The following is a 14,996-nucleotide window of genomic DNA, read 5'->3' on the forward strand; positions in this document are numbered from 1 at the left end:
CTTCAGGCTGAGTTCTCGCCGCCAGCCCCAGTCCTCTCCCTGCGCTCTGACCGAAGCCCGAGCCTCAGCTTCCAGCGCCGCCCGCCCCGGCGGGCGAGCAGACAAGCCTCTCGGGCTGGTGAGTGCCGCTCGGCACCGATCCTCTGTGCGGGAATCTCTCCGCTTTGCCCTACCCAGGTATGTGGGGAGTTTCTTGCCTTTTGGGAGGTCTGGGGTCTTCTGCCAGCGTTCAGTAGGTGTTCTGTAGGAGTTGTTCCACGTGTAGCTGTATTTCTGGTGTATCCGTGAGGAGGAAGGTGATCTCCGCGTCTTACTCTTCCGCCATCTTACCCGGAAGTTGAGTCCATGTTCTTAACCATCACATATCAAGCTGTAGAAGCTTAGATACAACCAATCAATAAATAAAAAAATGTTAAATTGCCATACAAAAAAGAGCTCCCTAATAATAATTATTGGTATGCTAAAAACAGATGCCAATAATGTTGTAGTGAACAGTGTCTATTTTGAAATGATTTTGCTTTCTAGTTCAACTCATAAACATCACTGTTAATAAGATATCATGGCATGCTTGAAAGACAGGTGTTACTGAACACCCCCATTCATGAAAGATCCCTCAAGCTGCAAATACATATTTTTGTCTTTTAAGCAAATTAAAACCTTGTATACAATAAGCAGGTACTTCTTAGATTCAACTGGTACCTGCCAAAAGTAAAGCAAGCTTGGATGACACATTATCACTCACCATAGAATTACACACTCAGAAATTTTTCAGGTCAATGATAAAAGAATATATTGCAACTGACTTTATTTTTAGTACAGAGAATTAGGTGGATTACTTAACTTCCCACTCAATAGCCATCATCAGATTTTCTCAGTGCCTTTAAATCCATTCCCAGAAACTCCCAAGGTCTGTAGCAACCCTGTTAACTAGTTCAGATTCTTTAAAGGCCATGAAAAGTCACTGATTTCTGGGAAGAATATCCAAATGAACAAAAGTAACATTCATTATAGAGTCATATATAAGCTGTTAGATCATGGACCAAGTTTCTTAACCTCTGTGAGACCGTTTCTTTACCTACAAAACAGTATGAAAAATATCTACCTTAACTGCATTATTATGCAGATTGAAATGAGATAGTATATGCAAACTACTTAGCCTACCACATAGAAAATGAATTTTTTAACAAATAAGTAATGTGTGTTTATCTTTTCCTAACTATTCTGACTTTCCGTAATCTCTCTGTTCTCTGAACTGTAACATTTACTATATCAAACCAGCTAGTACTAGGTATCAAAAGCCTCTAGCTTGCTTTTTCCCCAGGCATAAATTTTCACATAAATTTACTCATTCAATATTGGTGGGAATATTTCCCAGTATTAGACAGAAAGACTGAACTAAAGGACATAAGCTGAAAAAAATACTGCCCCTACAAAGCATCAGTAATGTTTCTGGTGAGGCCTGACTTTCTGAGCACACTTTCAGGTTAAAGACAGAAAAAGAAAAATTTATATTTATTTCTGGATGAAGCCAGGCTTTAGGTTCAACAGTTTTCTTCTTTTCTGCTCCATTTATGAAACTGTTAAAATCCTACTGGTCTCTCACTTTCTGAAAAATGCAAAACATAAATTCTATTCTTCATGTTTCTACAGATTGGGAGGCTGACAATGTGCATACAATGCAAATTTATTAACATAACACTTTTCTCCTTACTTTCCCCTAGTAATACTTAAATCATACCTTCTTTAAACTTTTGTTCTTATTCCAAGCAGATTAATAAACTGAATAAAGTTCTGATTTGAAGGGATGGTACAATTTTTGTTTTATGATTTCATAGTAGAATTATGATAATATAAATAATCTGGAAATGGGGAATGTTCCTAGAATAAAGATGAAAAGCTTAAATTTGTATTTATTTTGAGCTCATAAGTTCTATGCAATTCTATTAGAAGTGCTATGCAGATGCTGACCAAGATTAGAATAGACAGAAAAATACAGATGGTGTAGTTTATTCAGTATATGTTATAGACTATATTGGAAAATGTGTGTGTGTGCACATGTATATAAGGCAAATCATACAGGCTAAACAAGAACCTTGGAGAAAATAAGGTATTATGTATACAATGAATGACAGGGTGATTCAATCTTTAATCTTCCTGTTTCTGGCTTAACACTTTCCAGACTACCCTTCTCCAAACAGACTCATATCAACCCAGGCCAGTTTAAAAATACAAAAAGGTTAGTCACCAAGTTGAGGAAATCAGAAGATTCTATTTAGGTATTAGCCAAAAGGCTGGAAAAGCTCCTAAGAAGCTGGATTCCTGACAATGGATGAGGACCTTACCATACCAGATTCCTTGAGATCTCAGAAACCTTTGTGCAAAAAAATATAGAGGAAGGGGCATAGATATCATATGCATTAACCATCACACTGTGAGAGGAAAAGGAGATATCACCAGGTTTCCCAAAGGATACTTAGAGTTAACAAGCAATTCATTTATAGTGATGACCAACGACAAAATGCCGATACAGTCTGTATAATGGGAGAAAACTTTTCAACATTAGAATTGAAAAGGAAAAATAAAACAATCGAAGATGTAACAATTTAAAATTTTAAACTTAAAATTTTAAGTGCTAAAGTCAGGTATTTATCCATGACATTTTAATCTTTTCTTTTTTTTTTTTCCTGGCAAAATTGTAATGATAGCTATTGTTTCTCAAGGGCTCACTTTGTAACAGGCTCAAAGCTCAATGGTTCATATGAGTTACCCCACACAATCCACCATTTTTGAAAAAGAGGTAGCATCCCCATTTTACAGATAAGCAAACAATGCCTCATATCACACAGTAAAGGCCAAAATAGAATTCAAATCCAGCTTCAAATTATTTAAGACCCATTTATAACTATAGATTATTTTAAGGGGAAAACAAAAAAAAGAAGCTATTCTATCCTGTATTATGTAAGAAGTACTTTTCGTAACTGCTCTTGGTTTTTCAGAGATGAGCAGTGAGAGAGCATCTAAAAGAACTACCATTCTCCAGGACTTCCCTAGAGGTGCAGTGGTTAAGAATCTGTCTGCTAATGCAGGGAACATGGGTTTGATCCCTGGTCTGGGAAGATTCCACATGCCATGGAACAACTAAGCCCGTGCACCGCTACTGAGCCTGAACTCTAGAGCCTGCGAACCACAACTACTGAAGCCTGCGTACCCAGAGCCTGTGCTCCTCAACAAGAGAAGCCACCGCAATGAGAAGCCCGCTCACTGCAACGAAGAGTAGCCCCCGCTCAAAACAACTAGAGAAAACCTGCACGCAGCAACGGAGACCCAACGCAGCCAAAAAAAAAAAAAAAAAAAAGAACTACCATTCTCCTATATCAGTGGTCACAAGAGTGGAGTGAAGTTTATGGCAGACTACCAAAGTTAATATATCTATACAATACATTGTTTTAGATTGATATGAAATCAACATATGTATAGATTCCCCAGAAAATTCATAATTTAATGATGAAATAAATTACATATATAATTTAAAAAATGACAATATATCTGCTTTGTCTAAATGCTAACATCTATCTGCTGCTATCTAAATTGAATATATTTACTTACATGACAAATGTTAATCAGGACTTGAGAGTGCCAAAAAACATCCTGAGACTAGGCCATGGATAAAACATGATGACTGCCCTTGTAACTATCAAGGATGCATGCATATATTCTTTCACTCTTACATTCCGCAAATGAGTAACTCTGTGTAACAGGTACTTTCTGTGTACTACTCAGTGCTAACTAGTATCTAAAAGCAATTAAACTTTATAGTAATATAGATACTTAATGCAAAACACCCAACCTCTCTTGCTGAATTCTGTACAAACATACAACCTATATTCACTATCCACTCTCCCAAATATTTACAACATTAAAGAAAGGAGAAGAATATCAAGAAGTTTTGGATGATGAGATGAGCCAGAAAGCCTATCTCTTCAAATAGTCAACCTAGAGTTCAAAGGGCAATATTGCCAAGGAATGATCTTCAAGTACATTTCCCCCCTTTCGGGGAGGGACCATGTTTGCTTCAAAGAAAGCAGCAAGTTACTAGACTGTGCTATTAAGTTCCTAATATTCAACTTTCACATATGATTGGAAAAGTGGGATTCACATGTTAAACAGAGGACCTGTATTGTTCATTCTTATTCCTATCTCTAGCTTCAGACTGGATTTATATGACCTGGGCCAAATTTTGATGTTTGTTTTCTTTTTCTTTTTGATACATATTTGGAATCATCTTTAAAAAGAAGAAAAAATATAGAAGGCAAAAATACATGGAACGTTCATAGGGCCAAAGGTAATTTTCAATGATTAGTCTCAAAATTCAAATCCCAAATTTGTAAATATTCACATATATGCTAAGTGATTGAATAATAAAATCGTTTTATACTTGCCAATTCAATTCAAAATTGAAGAGATCAGAAATTATGTTTTCCAACTTCCTAATCAATTTCAATCAAAATTGAAAAGAGATCAAAAATGATCTTTTCCAACTTCCAATCAACATAGCAGACATTTAGCATAATCAACCCCTTTTTAAAACACCTGCAATAACAGGATGATAATAATAAGTGAACAATTCTAGTTCATTGGGAAATTGTTCTATTTGTTTTGCCAGAACCTTTTAATTCTGTCTTTTCTATAGGATAAACTTTTAAATATCTAAAGGCAATAACTGCCTTGTATTTTTCTATTTTCCAAGGTAAAATGATGTTCTGATCCATATCTGTTATGTCTAAAATTATTCACAAACCATGAGATCCCAAAACTGTGTATTATGTTCCAGATGTGATCTGACCAGGACAGAGTACCACAAAACTATTAGTTTATGTGATCTGGATACTATAATTAATGAAGCCTAAAATGACATGAGCATTTTTTAGTAGGTTTATGACAATGCTGACTTATATTACATGTGAGCTCAAATTTCCATTTACCACCAAACAAATAAAATCTTGGTCATCCTATATGTCTACTTTGATGATCTTAAATGTAAAAATTTATGGTTGTTTTCAGTAAACTTCATTTAGGGGAAGAATGTTGTATGTAATGTTAGGATTATTCTTTATATTGCAATAAATATCAAGATTTATTAAAAAAAAAGAAATACATACAGAGCAATGTGATAATCAGCAACCCACTTTAAAAATCAGAAAGTATCCAAAGGGTTAATTTTAAATAGATTTAAATAAGAACCAAATTTAATTCAGCATTTTACAATTTAGAGATTTATAATGTCTCTGGCATCACAAGAAAGGATGGCTTAAACAAAACAAAATGAAACAAAACTCATCCTCTGAGGAAGTTGTTATGACACAGAACAGGTGTGGAGTTCTGACTCAATAAATAAGCCTAAACCATCATCCTATATCAATCATTTACAAGACTATTTTAATTATTTTCTATTGTGATGTTAGATTGTAAGTAAAAGAGGAAAGCCAGAATTTCAAGTACAAAATCCATTAAACCATGTACATCTAACACTCCCACTGAAACTAAAGGCAGATTCTATTTTAAAACTAATAAAAATATAAGAGTGGTTGACAAAAGACGGATTTCCTCACTTAATCATCCTTCTGTATTAACAGCTTAATTTCCTACCTGTCACTTACTCAATCAAATGCTGGATGTTCTGTAAACAAGTTTGTTTGCTTTGTATCACAGAGACTGAAGGGAAGAAAGGAAATATAGTACAATATTTCTTTTCCTGAAACAGTTACCAAAATGTTAGCCTTCATGAGCTATGATATGCCAAAGAAAAGGGTAAATTCCTTGATTCAGCAATGACCTGTCAGTTGATTATTTGCCCATTCCTCAGGGCTCTCTGAACACCTGAACAATCCACCTGTGATTTACCACAGTATTCTGGAGAGTACTCAACACAGAGCTGACAGAATGGGGCTATTATTTTGACATGCAAATCTTGATGGCAATGAACAGGACAAATTATCTTGTTTCACACTTTGTGTGTCTTGAAAAGAAGGGAGAATGTGAGTTCTCCAACTTTAGCCCTATTCCCACGGGACGTCTATTTATCTCTTTGTGGGCATAGTATTTTAAACTGTTTGTTTTATTCTGGAAACCTATCTCTCTGCTATGGCTGAAAAGCAATGGATCTCAATTTGAAAATGGGAAAAAGTTCATACTAAATATTGTAAGCTTAAAAATTTAATAGAATGTATAAACTAAATGATTTAGAAAACTAGTAACCATTCACAAAGTTGTTCCCAAGTTGCTATTTATGCTCTACAAGTAGTGTAATAATGTGTAAACTTTTACAGAACATAAAATACAACATACATTTTTACTTAAATGAAAGATAAAAAGTTCACTTCATATGACTAGTCATTCCTTCATAACGGTTTTAAATAAAGTACATTAATCCAGGTGTTGCTTTATCAATCTGATACTTTGAAATTCATTGAGTATCTTAATTCTCTAATATGGAGATTAAGTTACCACTAAAGTATATTCTTTATTACTATATTTGTAAAACTAGAGTTTATACTTTTACTTCTAGCTTTTCTGAATCAAAATTCTGTTGAATGGATCAGATTTTAACCTTCAAATACCAGAGTTCATTTTCTCAAATCTTTAAAACTCATCTGATTTCAGAAGAATGAAAAAAGACTATTGTGTCCAAGGCTAAAAAACAAAAAACAAAATAGAGGCTGCTTAAAAGAAGTCTGTTCAGAACAATTTCATTGCTGGTTTTAATGAATCTTTTTGAATGACTCTTAGTACTAATTCTTTAGGAACAAGACACTGATTACTAAAGAAGAAAGACAAAGAAAGCAGCCAAACTCAAAGCATTTTTTGATCTTTCAGCTCTATTTTCCTGGAAATAATCTGTGCTTCATAGACATCATGTTTTTGGTTGTCTTAATATTTGAAAAATCTGTTTCTTTTTCCATTTGAGAAGACTATACTATAATCAAAGATGAAAAAGATAGCTATTAAAAATTCCATAATTATACCTGTTAACACCTCACAGGTAATAGGAACCTTTTAGGTGGATAATGTGAAGAGTACTTCCACTTTAATGGTAAGGTTTGAGTTTGATAAAAATTAGACTTCTTTGATCTATATATGTAAATATCTTCCCCCTGAATTTGAATCTATTCAACTCTAGCATCCTAGAAAAAAATGTAAATTTTACTTTTGTTATTATTATTCATTAATAGTCTAAAGTATGGTTCCCAGTTTGTGGGTTGCAGACTTCTGTGCTTGAAGGCCCTACATTAATACCAAGCATTATCTAAAACATGAATAAATAATATGACATGCACATATATATGCTATTGTTTTTTCAAATATATGTATATTGTGTTGCAATTACAAAAACAGAAAATCATTTAAAGGTGTTACACAGTTCTCAGTAATATTTTTTTCCATAAAATATTTTTTCAATTACATTGAGAAAATTTAACTGCAATTATGTGGGAATCCACAAAATGTTTTGATGCCAAAAACTAGTTCCATTACTCAAAAAAGTTAAAGATTGCTGGAATAAATTTTTAATGAGCTATTTTAAGAAGTACTTAAGAAGATGGAAAAAAAGTCACAATTTAAAAACTAAATTAGGGGCTTCCCTGGTGGCTCAGTGGTTAAAAATCCACCTGTCAATGTAGGGGACATGGGTTTGAGCCCTGGTCCAGGAAGATCCCACATGCTGCGGAGGAATTAAGCCCGTGTGCCACAACTACGGAGCCTGCGTGCCACAACTACGGAAGCCCGCACTCCTGGAGCCTGTGCTCCACAACAAGGGAAGCCACTGCAACAAGAAGCCTGCACACCGCAATGAAGAGTAGCCCCCGCTCGTCGCAACTAGAGAAAACCCACATGCAGCAATGAAGACCCAATGCAGCCAAAAATAAAATAAATAAATTTATTTAAAAAAAACTAAATTAGAACCCCCAAAGATATGATAATAAGTAGACTTAAAACCACATGCTTAAAAGAGTAAGAGATTTGTCATAAGCACTACTATTGTCTGAAATAAAATACAGTCAAATGTGCCTACCCTGAAGCAAGTGTGCCAGAGTAAAAATCCCAGCTCTGCCACTTATTAGCTGTGTGACCTTAGGCAATTAAATCTCTTTGCATCTCAGTTTTCTCATCTATATTGATAATCTCATATTGAATTTTAAAAAATTCCAAGAAAAGAGGCATGAATAAAGTTATTTTCCACATACTTGTAACACTACAAGGCTGAAAGTAGTACAGAACAAAACAAATGATTAAAGGTACTACAGAAAAGATTAAGTGAAGAAGAAGAGGCTAAAGAGCAGCTAACTTAAGGATGCCTTCTGAGGCACACACCTAGCTGTCACTGAATACCCACTGAATACCCATCTTGAATTGAATACCCACTGAATACCCATCTTGACCTAGATGGTTGTAAGGTTTCTACACTTCACTTTAACTTATAATATATTAACTCTAAGTACAGTCTGAAAAGTGAAGTGTGAATATTGCAATCACTAGGACAACTAATTTTAAAAAGCATATAAAGAAATACAATAATAAAGGCAAAATATGAAGTAAAATGGAGTACTGAAAAATATTCCAATAATTCAAAAGGAGGCAGAAAGAAGAAAATAGAGGAATGAAAAAATAAAAAACAGAAAAGCAACTAAATCACAGAACTAAACCCAAACATACTGACAATTATATTAAATGTAAATGGTATAAACACACCAATTAAAAAACCTGAGACCTAGCTGTTACCTATACAAAACTGAAATGAAATTAAGAAATAGGTATGTTAAAAGTAAAAGAATGGAAAAAGGTGTCCCAACAACAGCAAACTACATTCTTTTAAAAATCACATGGAACATTCAATAAGATAGGATGGCATCCTGGATCATGAAACAAATCTATCAAATTTAAAAGAACTGAAATCATACAAAGCATGTCTCTGACCATAACAATTAACTAGTAGTTAAAAACAATAAGATATCTGTAAAATTCCCAAATATTTGGAAATTAAGCAATATACTTCTAAATAATCTATAATAAAATAGGAAGTCTTAGGGGAGAAATTAGAAAATTTTGAGCTGAATGCAAATAAAAATAAAATATATCAAAAAAATTGTGAAATGCAGCTAAAGCAGTGCTTTGAAGGGAATCTATAGTATCTGAAGAAAGGTTTTAAATCAATAACCTAAGTTTCCACCATATGAAACAAGAATAAGAAGAGCAAAAAATACTCAAAGGAAGAAGAAGGACAGAAAGAGGAAGGGAGGGAGGGAGGAACAGAGAGAGGACAAGAACAGAGATCTGTTAAATTGAAAACCAAAAAGCAATAGAGAAAAATCAATGAAACCACAACCTGGGTCTTTGAAAAGATCAACAAAATTAATAAACTGCTACTAAAATGGAAAAGTGAAAAGAGAAAGAAGACACAAATTGCCAACATCAGAAAGGAAAGAGGAAATCTTACTCAGACCCTTACAGACACTAAAGGATAAGAAAAAACAGTGAACTCTAAAGGTATAAATTTGACAACCTAGATGAAATGAACAAAATTCCCTGAAAGACACAAATTTACAAAACTTTTCCAGGAAGATAGATAACCAAAATTGTCTATTATCTATTAAAGGTACTGAATTCCTAGTAAAACAAAAACAAACTGCAACAAAGAAAACTCGAGACTCAGACGGCATTAGTGGAGAATTCTACCAAAAATGTAAGGAAGAAATATTGATTCTAAATTAATCTCTTCCAGTAACTAGAAGAAAGGAAATACTTCCTATCTCATTTTATTAAGAGAGTATTATTCTGATACTAAACCAAAGAAAATGTAAAACAATTATACACAAGTATCCATCATAAGCACTGATAGAAAAATCCTTAACAAAATATTAGTATACTGAATGCAGTAATATATAAAAAGAGTAATACAACATGACTTACTGGGTTTATTCTGGGAACGCAAGACTGGTTTAACATTTCAAAGTCAATGTAATCCAAGATTTTAACAGTCTAAAAAAGAAAAATCCCATGATCATACTGACAGATGTAGGAAAAGTATTTGACAAAGTTCAAAATCCATTCATGATTAAAAACTCTGATCAAACTAGGAAGAAAGGAACTTTCTCAACTTGCTAAAAGGCATCTACAAAAATGTCTAAGCTACCATCATACTTAATGGTAAAACACTAAACACTTTCTCATTAAGATAAGGAACAAAACATGGATGTCCACTGTCACCGCTTCTATTCAACATGGTACTGGAAATCCTTGTAGGAAGTCAGAAAAACAAGCATACAGGTTGGAAAGGAAGAAGTAAAACTATATTCATTCACAGACAACATGATTAAGTACATACATCCCAAGAAATCTACTAAGTACCAAGAGGTACAAAGAACCAATAGTGAGTATAGCAAAGGTGGCAATATACAAAAATCAACCATATTTCTAGACAGTAACAATAGACAACTAGAAACCAAAATTAAACAATACCACATATAACACACCTCAAAGAAAAAGAATTACTTAAGTATAAACTTAACAAAATATGTGCAAGTTCTCTGTGCTGCAAACTACAACACACTGAAATAAAAGAACATCTAAATAAATGGATAGACAATGTTTACGACTGGAGATTCAATGCTGTTAAGTTATAAATTCTCCCCAAATTGATCTATAGATTTTAAATAATCCCAAACAAAACTCCAAAAGGATTTTTCAAAGATAATGACAACCTGAGATGATACTTTATATGGAAAGGCCAAGGAAGCAGAATAGCTAAAACAGCTTTTGAAAATAAAGAACAAAGTTAAACACACTGATTTTAGATCCTACTATAAAGCTGTGATCATCAAGACTGTGTGGCTTACTGAAAGGATAGACAGAAATGACCCACACAAATATGGTCAACTGATTTTTGACAAAGGTGTACAGGCGATCCAATGGAGAAAGGGTAGTCTTTTTGACAAATGGTGCTAGAACAATTTTGCATGCACATGTAAAAATGGACCTCCACATATAATTCTCACTAGATATGAAACGTCAAAAATGAATTATGGATCTAACTGTGAAATGTAAAACTGTAAAACTTTCACAAAAGCGGAGTCTCTTCAACAAATCATGTTGGGAAAACTAGATATCACATGCAAAAGAATGAAGCCTTACCTTATATCATGTATGAAAATTAACTCAAAATGGATCAAACACCTAAATGTAGGCCAAAACTATAAAACTCTTAGAAGAAACCAAAAGGGAAAAGTTTCATGACATTGGATTTCCTGGAATGACACCAAAAACACAGGCAACAAAGTAAAAATAGACAAGTTGGACTACATCAAAATTAAAAGTTTCTGTGACTCAAAGGACAAAATCAACAGAGTAAAAAGGCAACCTACAGAAAGGCAGAAAATATTTGCAAATAATATAGCTGATAAGGGGGAAATATCCAGAATACATAAAGAAATCCTAAAACTCAACAACAAAAAAATCACATTAAAAAAATGGGTAAAGGACTTAGATATTTCTCCAGAGATGCCATACAAAAGGCCAAGAAGCATATGAAAAGATGTTCAACATCACTAATCATTAGGAAAATGTAGATCAAAACCACAAAGATGTATCACCTCACACCTACTATTAAAAAACAACAACAACTGTTAGAATGGATATTTTTAAAAAGGCAAGAAATCGCAAGTGTTGGCAAGGATGTGGAGAAAAGAAAACACTTGTGCACTGTTGATGGAAATGTAGATTGGTGCAGACACTGTGGAGGGCAGTGTGGGGGTTCCTCAGAAAATTAAAAATGGAACTGCCATATGATCCAGCAATTCCACTTCTGAGTATTTATCTAAAGAACTGCTCAAAAAGATATCTGCACCCCCATGTTCACTGCAGCATTATTTATAGAAACCAAGATATAGATGCAAGCTAAGTGTCCACTGACGGATGAAGTGATGATAGAGAAAATGTGATATATATACACAATGGAATATTATTTGGCCATAAAAAAGAAGGAAATTTTGCCATTTGTGACAACAAGAATGGACCATGGGGGCATTCTGCTAAGTGAAATAAGACAGAGAAAGACAAATACTGTATTATCTCACTTATATGAAGAATCTGAAAAACAAAACAAAACAAACAAGCTCATAGATACAGAGAACAGACTGATGGTTGCCAGAGGCAACCATTTTGGGGGATGGGCAAAATGGGTGAGGGAGTCAAAAGGTACAAACTTCCAGTTATAAATAAGTCATGGGGATGTAATGTACACCATGTGACTATAGTTAATAATACTGGCACATTTAAAAGCTGCTAAGAGAGTAAATCTAAAAAGTTCTCATCACAAGAAAAAAAAAACAACAAAAAAACAAAACAACAATAACAACAAAATAAAACCTGGAAATAACAAGTGTTAGCAAGGATGTGGAGAAATTGGAACCCTTGTACACTGCTGACAAAGTGTGGGAGTTCCTCAAAAAATTAAAAATAGAATTACCATATGATCCAGCAATTCTACTTCTGGATATATATCCAAAATAACTGAATGCATGATCTCAAAGAAATATCTGTATTCATGTTCAAAGCACCATTATTCACAATAACCAAAAGGTGGAAACCCATGCAGCCACAAACGGATAAATAGATAAGCAAAATGTAGTGTGCATATGTATGTATGTATGCATGCATGCGTGTGTGTGTGTGTGTGTGTGTGTGTGTGTGTGTGTGTATATGTACAGGCTATAGAATATAGCCTATATAAAAGGATAATAGAATATTAGCCTTTTAAAAAGGAAAGAAATTCTAATACATGCTATAACATGGATGAACCTTGGAGACTGTATGTTAAATGAAATAAGCCAGTCACAAAAAGATACATACTTCAACTTGTCTGAAGTATGTAGAGTAGTCAAATTCATAGAAACAGAAAGTAGAATGGTGGTTGCCAGGGCTGGGTGGAGGATGTGATGGAGAGCTGTTTTACGGGATAGAGTTTTATTTTTGCAAGATGAAAAAGTTCTGGACGTTGGTTGCACAACAATAAATATACATAACACTACTGAACTGTATACTCAGAAATGGCTAAGACAGTAAATTTTATGTTGTACGTTTTTTTACCACAAAAAAATTTTTTTAAAATTATTTATGACCCTGGGTTAAGCAAAGAGTTGATCAAAAAAACCCTGAAAAACAAAATAAGGACATTGAACTTCTTCAAGATTAAAAACTTTTGCTCTGTGAAATACTGTTAAGAGAAAGAAGAGGGCTTCCCTGGTGGCGCAGTGGTTGAGAGTCTGCCTGCTGATGCAGGGGACACGGGTTCGTGCCCTGGTCTGGGAAGATCCCACATGCCGTGGAGTGGCTGGGCCCGTGAGCCATGGCCGCTGAGCCTGCGCACCCGGAGCCTGTGCTCCGCAATGGGAGGCCACAACAGTGAGAGGTCCGCGTACCGCAAAAAAAAAAAAAAGAGAAAGAAGAGATAACCCACAGACTAGAAGATATTTGCAATATACCTAACAAAGGATTTTTAATCAGAATATAAAGAATGAAAGTAAGAAAACCACCTAATTAAAAGGGTATAAATAGGTCAAAAGAATTTAAAACACTTCTCCAAAGAAAATATTCTAATGACAAATGAGAGCAAAAATAGATGCTCAATATCATTAGTCATTAGAGAAATGCAAATTAAAACCACAATAACTTAACACTACATATCTATTAGAATGGTTAAAAAATTTTTTTAAACTGACAATACCAAGTGCTAGCAATGCTGGCAGGGATGCAACAAAGTTCCAACAATCTGAAGATGAATATGGCAGTTTCTTATGAAGTTAAGCATAGAGTTAGTTACCCTACGACTCAGTAGTCCCACCCTAGTAATTATCCTAGAGATATGAAAGCTTACATTCACACAAAAATCTGTCCACCCATGTTTACAGTAGCATTATTCAAAGCAAAAATTGAAAACAATCTAAAATGTCCTTCAACAAGTGTATGGGTAAACAAACTGAAGTGCTTCTATACAGTGGAATACTACCCAGAAAAAGGAACAAACTACTGATACATACAACACAGATAAATTTCAAAAACTTAAGTAAAAGCCATGTTTAAAAGGTTACATACTATATAATTCCATTTATATGACATATGAAAAAAGGCAACTGTAGGGACAGAGCAGTAGTTGCCAGGGGTTAGTGGTGGAAAGAGGGTTTGACTACAAAGGTACAGCCTGAAGAAATTTTTTGGAGTGAATAATTGTTTTGTATTGTGATTGTAGTAGTAGCTATACAATTTTGCACATTTGTCAAAACTCACATAACTCTACACAAGTTACTAGCTCTGTAACCTTGGTCAAGTTTCTTAACCTGTCTGTATCTCTGTTTCTCACCTATAGCATCGGGTATGGTAATCGCATTGACCTCATAAAGTTAAGAAGATTTAATGATTAAAACACTTAGAGCAAAACTTAGATTCAGGATATGTTGAATCTGAAATGCCTTTGAGATATCTAAGTAGGCAATTCACTGAAGAGGTCAGAGGAAATCTCTGAGCTGAATCAGGGACAATGATGTTGATTCCTGAAGCCGGGGGTGTGGATGACAGTGCCCACGGACACAGAAGAAGAGGGGTCCTAGCACCCAGTCTTCATGAACTGCAATATTTTATGGCTAGACAGAGGGGAATAAATATGCAAAGGACTCAAGAGGGGACAGAAATAGATGTAAAACCAGGAGATTATTACATCATATAAAACAGAGAATGTTTCAAGAGGAAGGAGTGGATAAACACAGTGAATAAAGCTAACAGAAGATGACTAAGACTTTTAGATTTTCTCCTTTTCGTTTAGTAACAAAACCCCTCAATTCAAGCTGTGAAACCAGCTACTCAAAATACAGAATGTATTTATTTTGCAGCCTCTCTTGTAGCTGAACATGGTCATGTAGCTAAGATTAGCCAATGGGATGTAAATGATACAT

General features: G+C 34.3%; 1 protein-coding gene across 2 annotated transcripts in view; it reads right to left on the minus strand.

The window, feature by feature from the left end:
- AFG2A (AFG2 AAA ATPase homolog A) overlaps window positions 1-14,996 on the minus strand; it is a gene marked incomplete at both ends in the record, with an annotated part of 340,106 nt that overhangs the window by 167,122 nt on the left and 157,988 nt on the right. The window lies entirely within an intron of this gene.

Source organism: Hyperoodon ampullatus (assembly GCF_949752795.1).
Source record: "Hyperoodon ampullatus genome assembly, chromosome: 1".
In the NCBI taxonomy this organism is placed as follows: Eukaryota; Metazoa; Chordata; class Mammalia; order Artiodactyla; family Ziphiidae; genus Hyperoodon; species Hyperoodon ampullatus.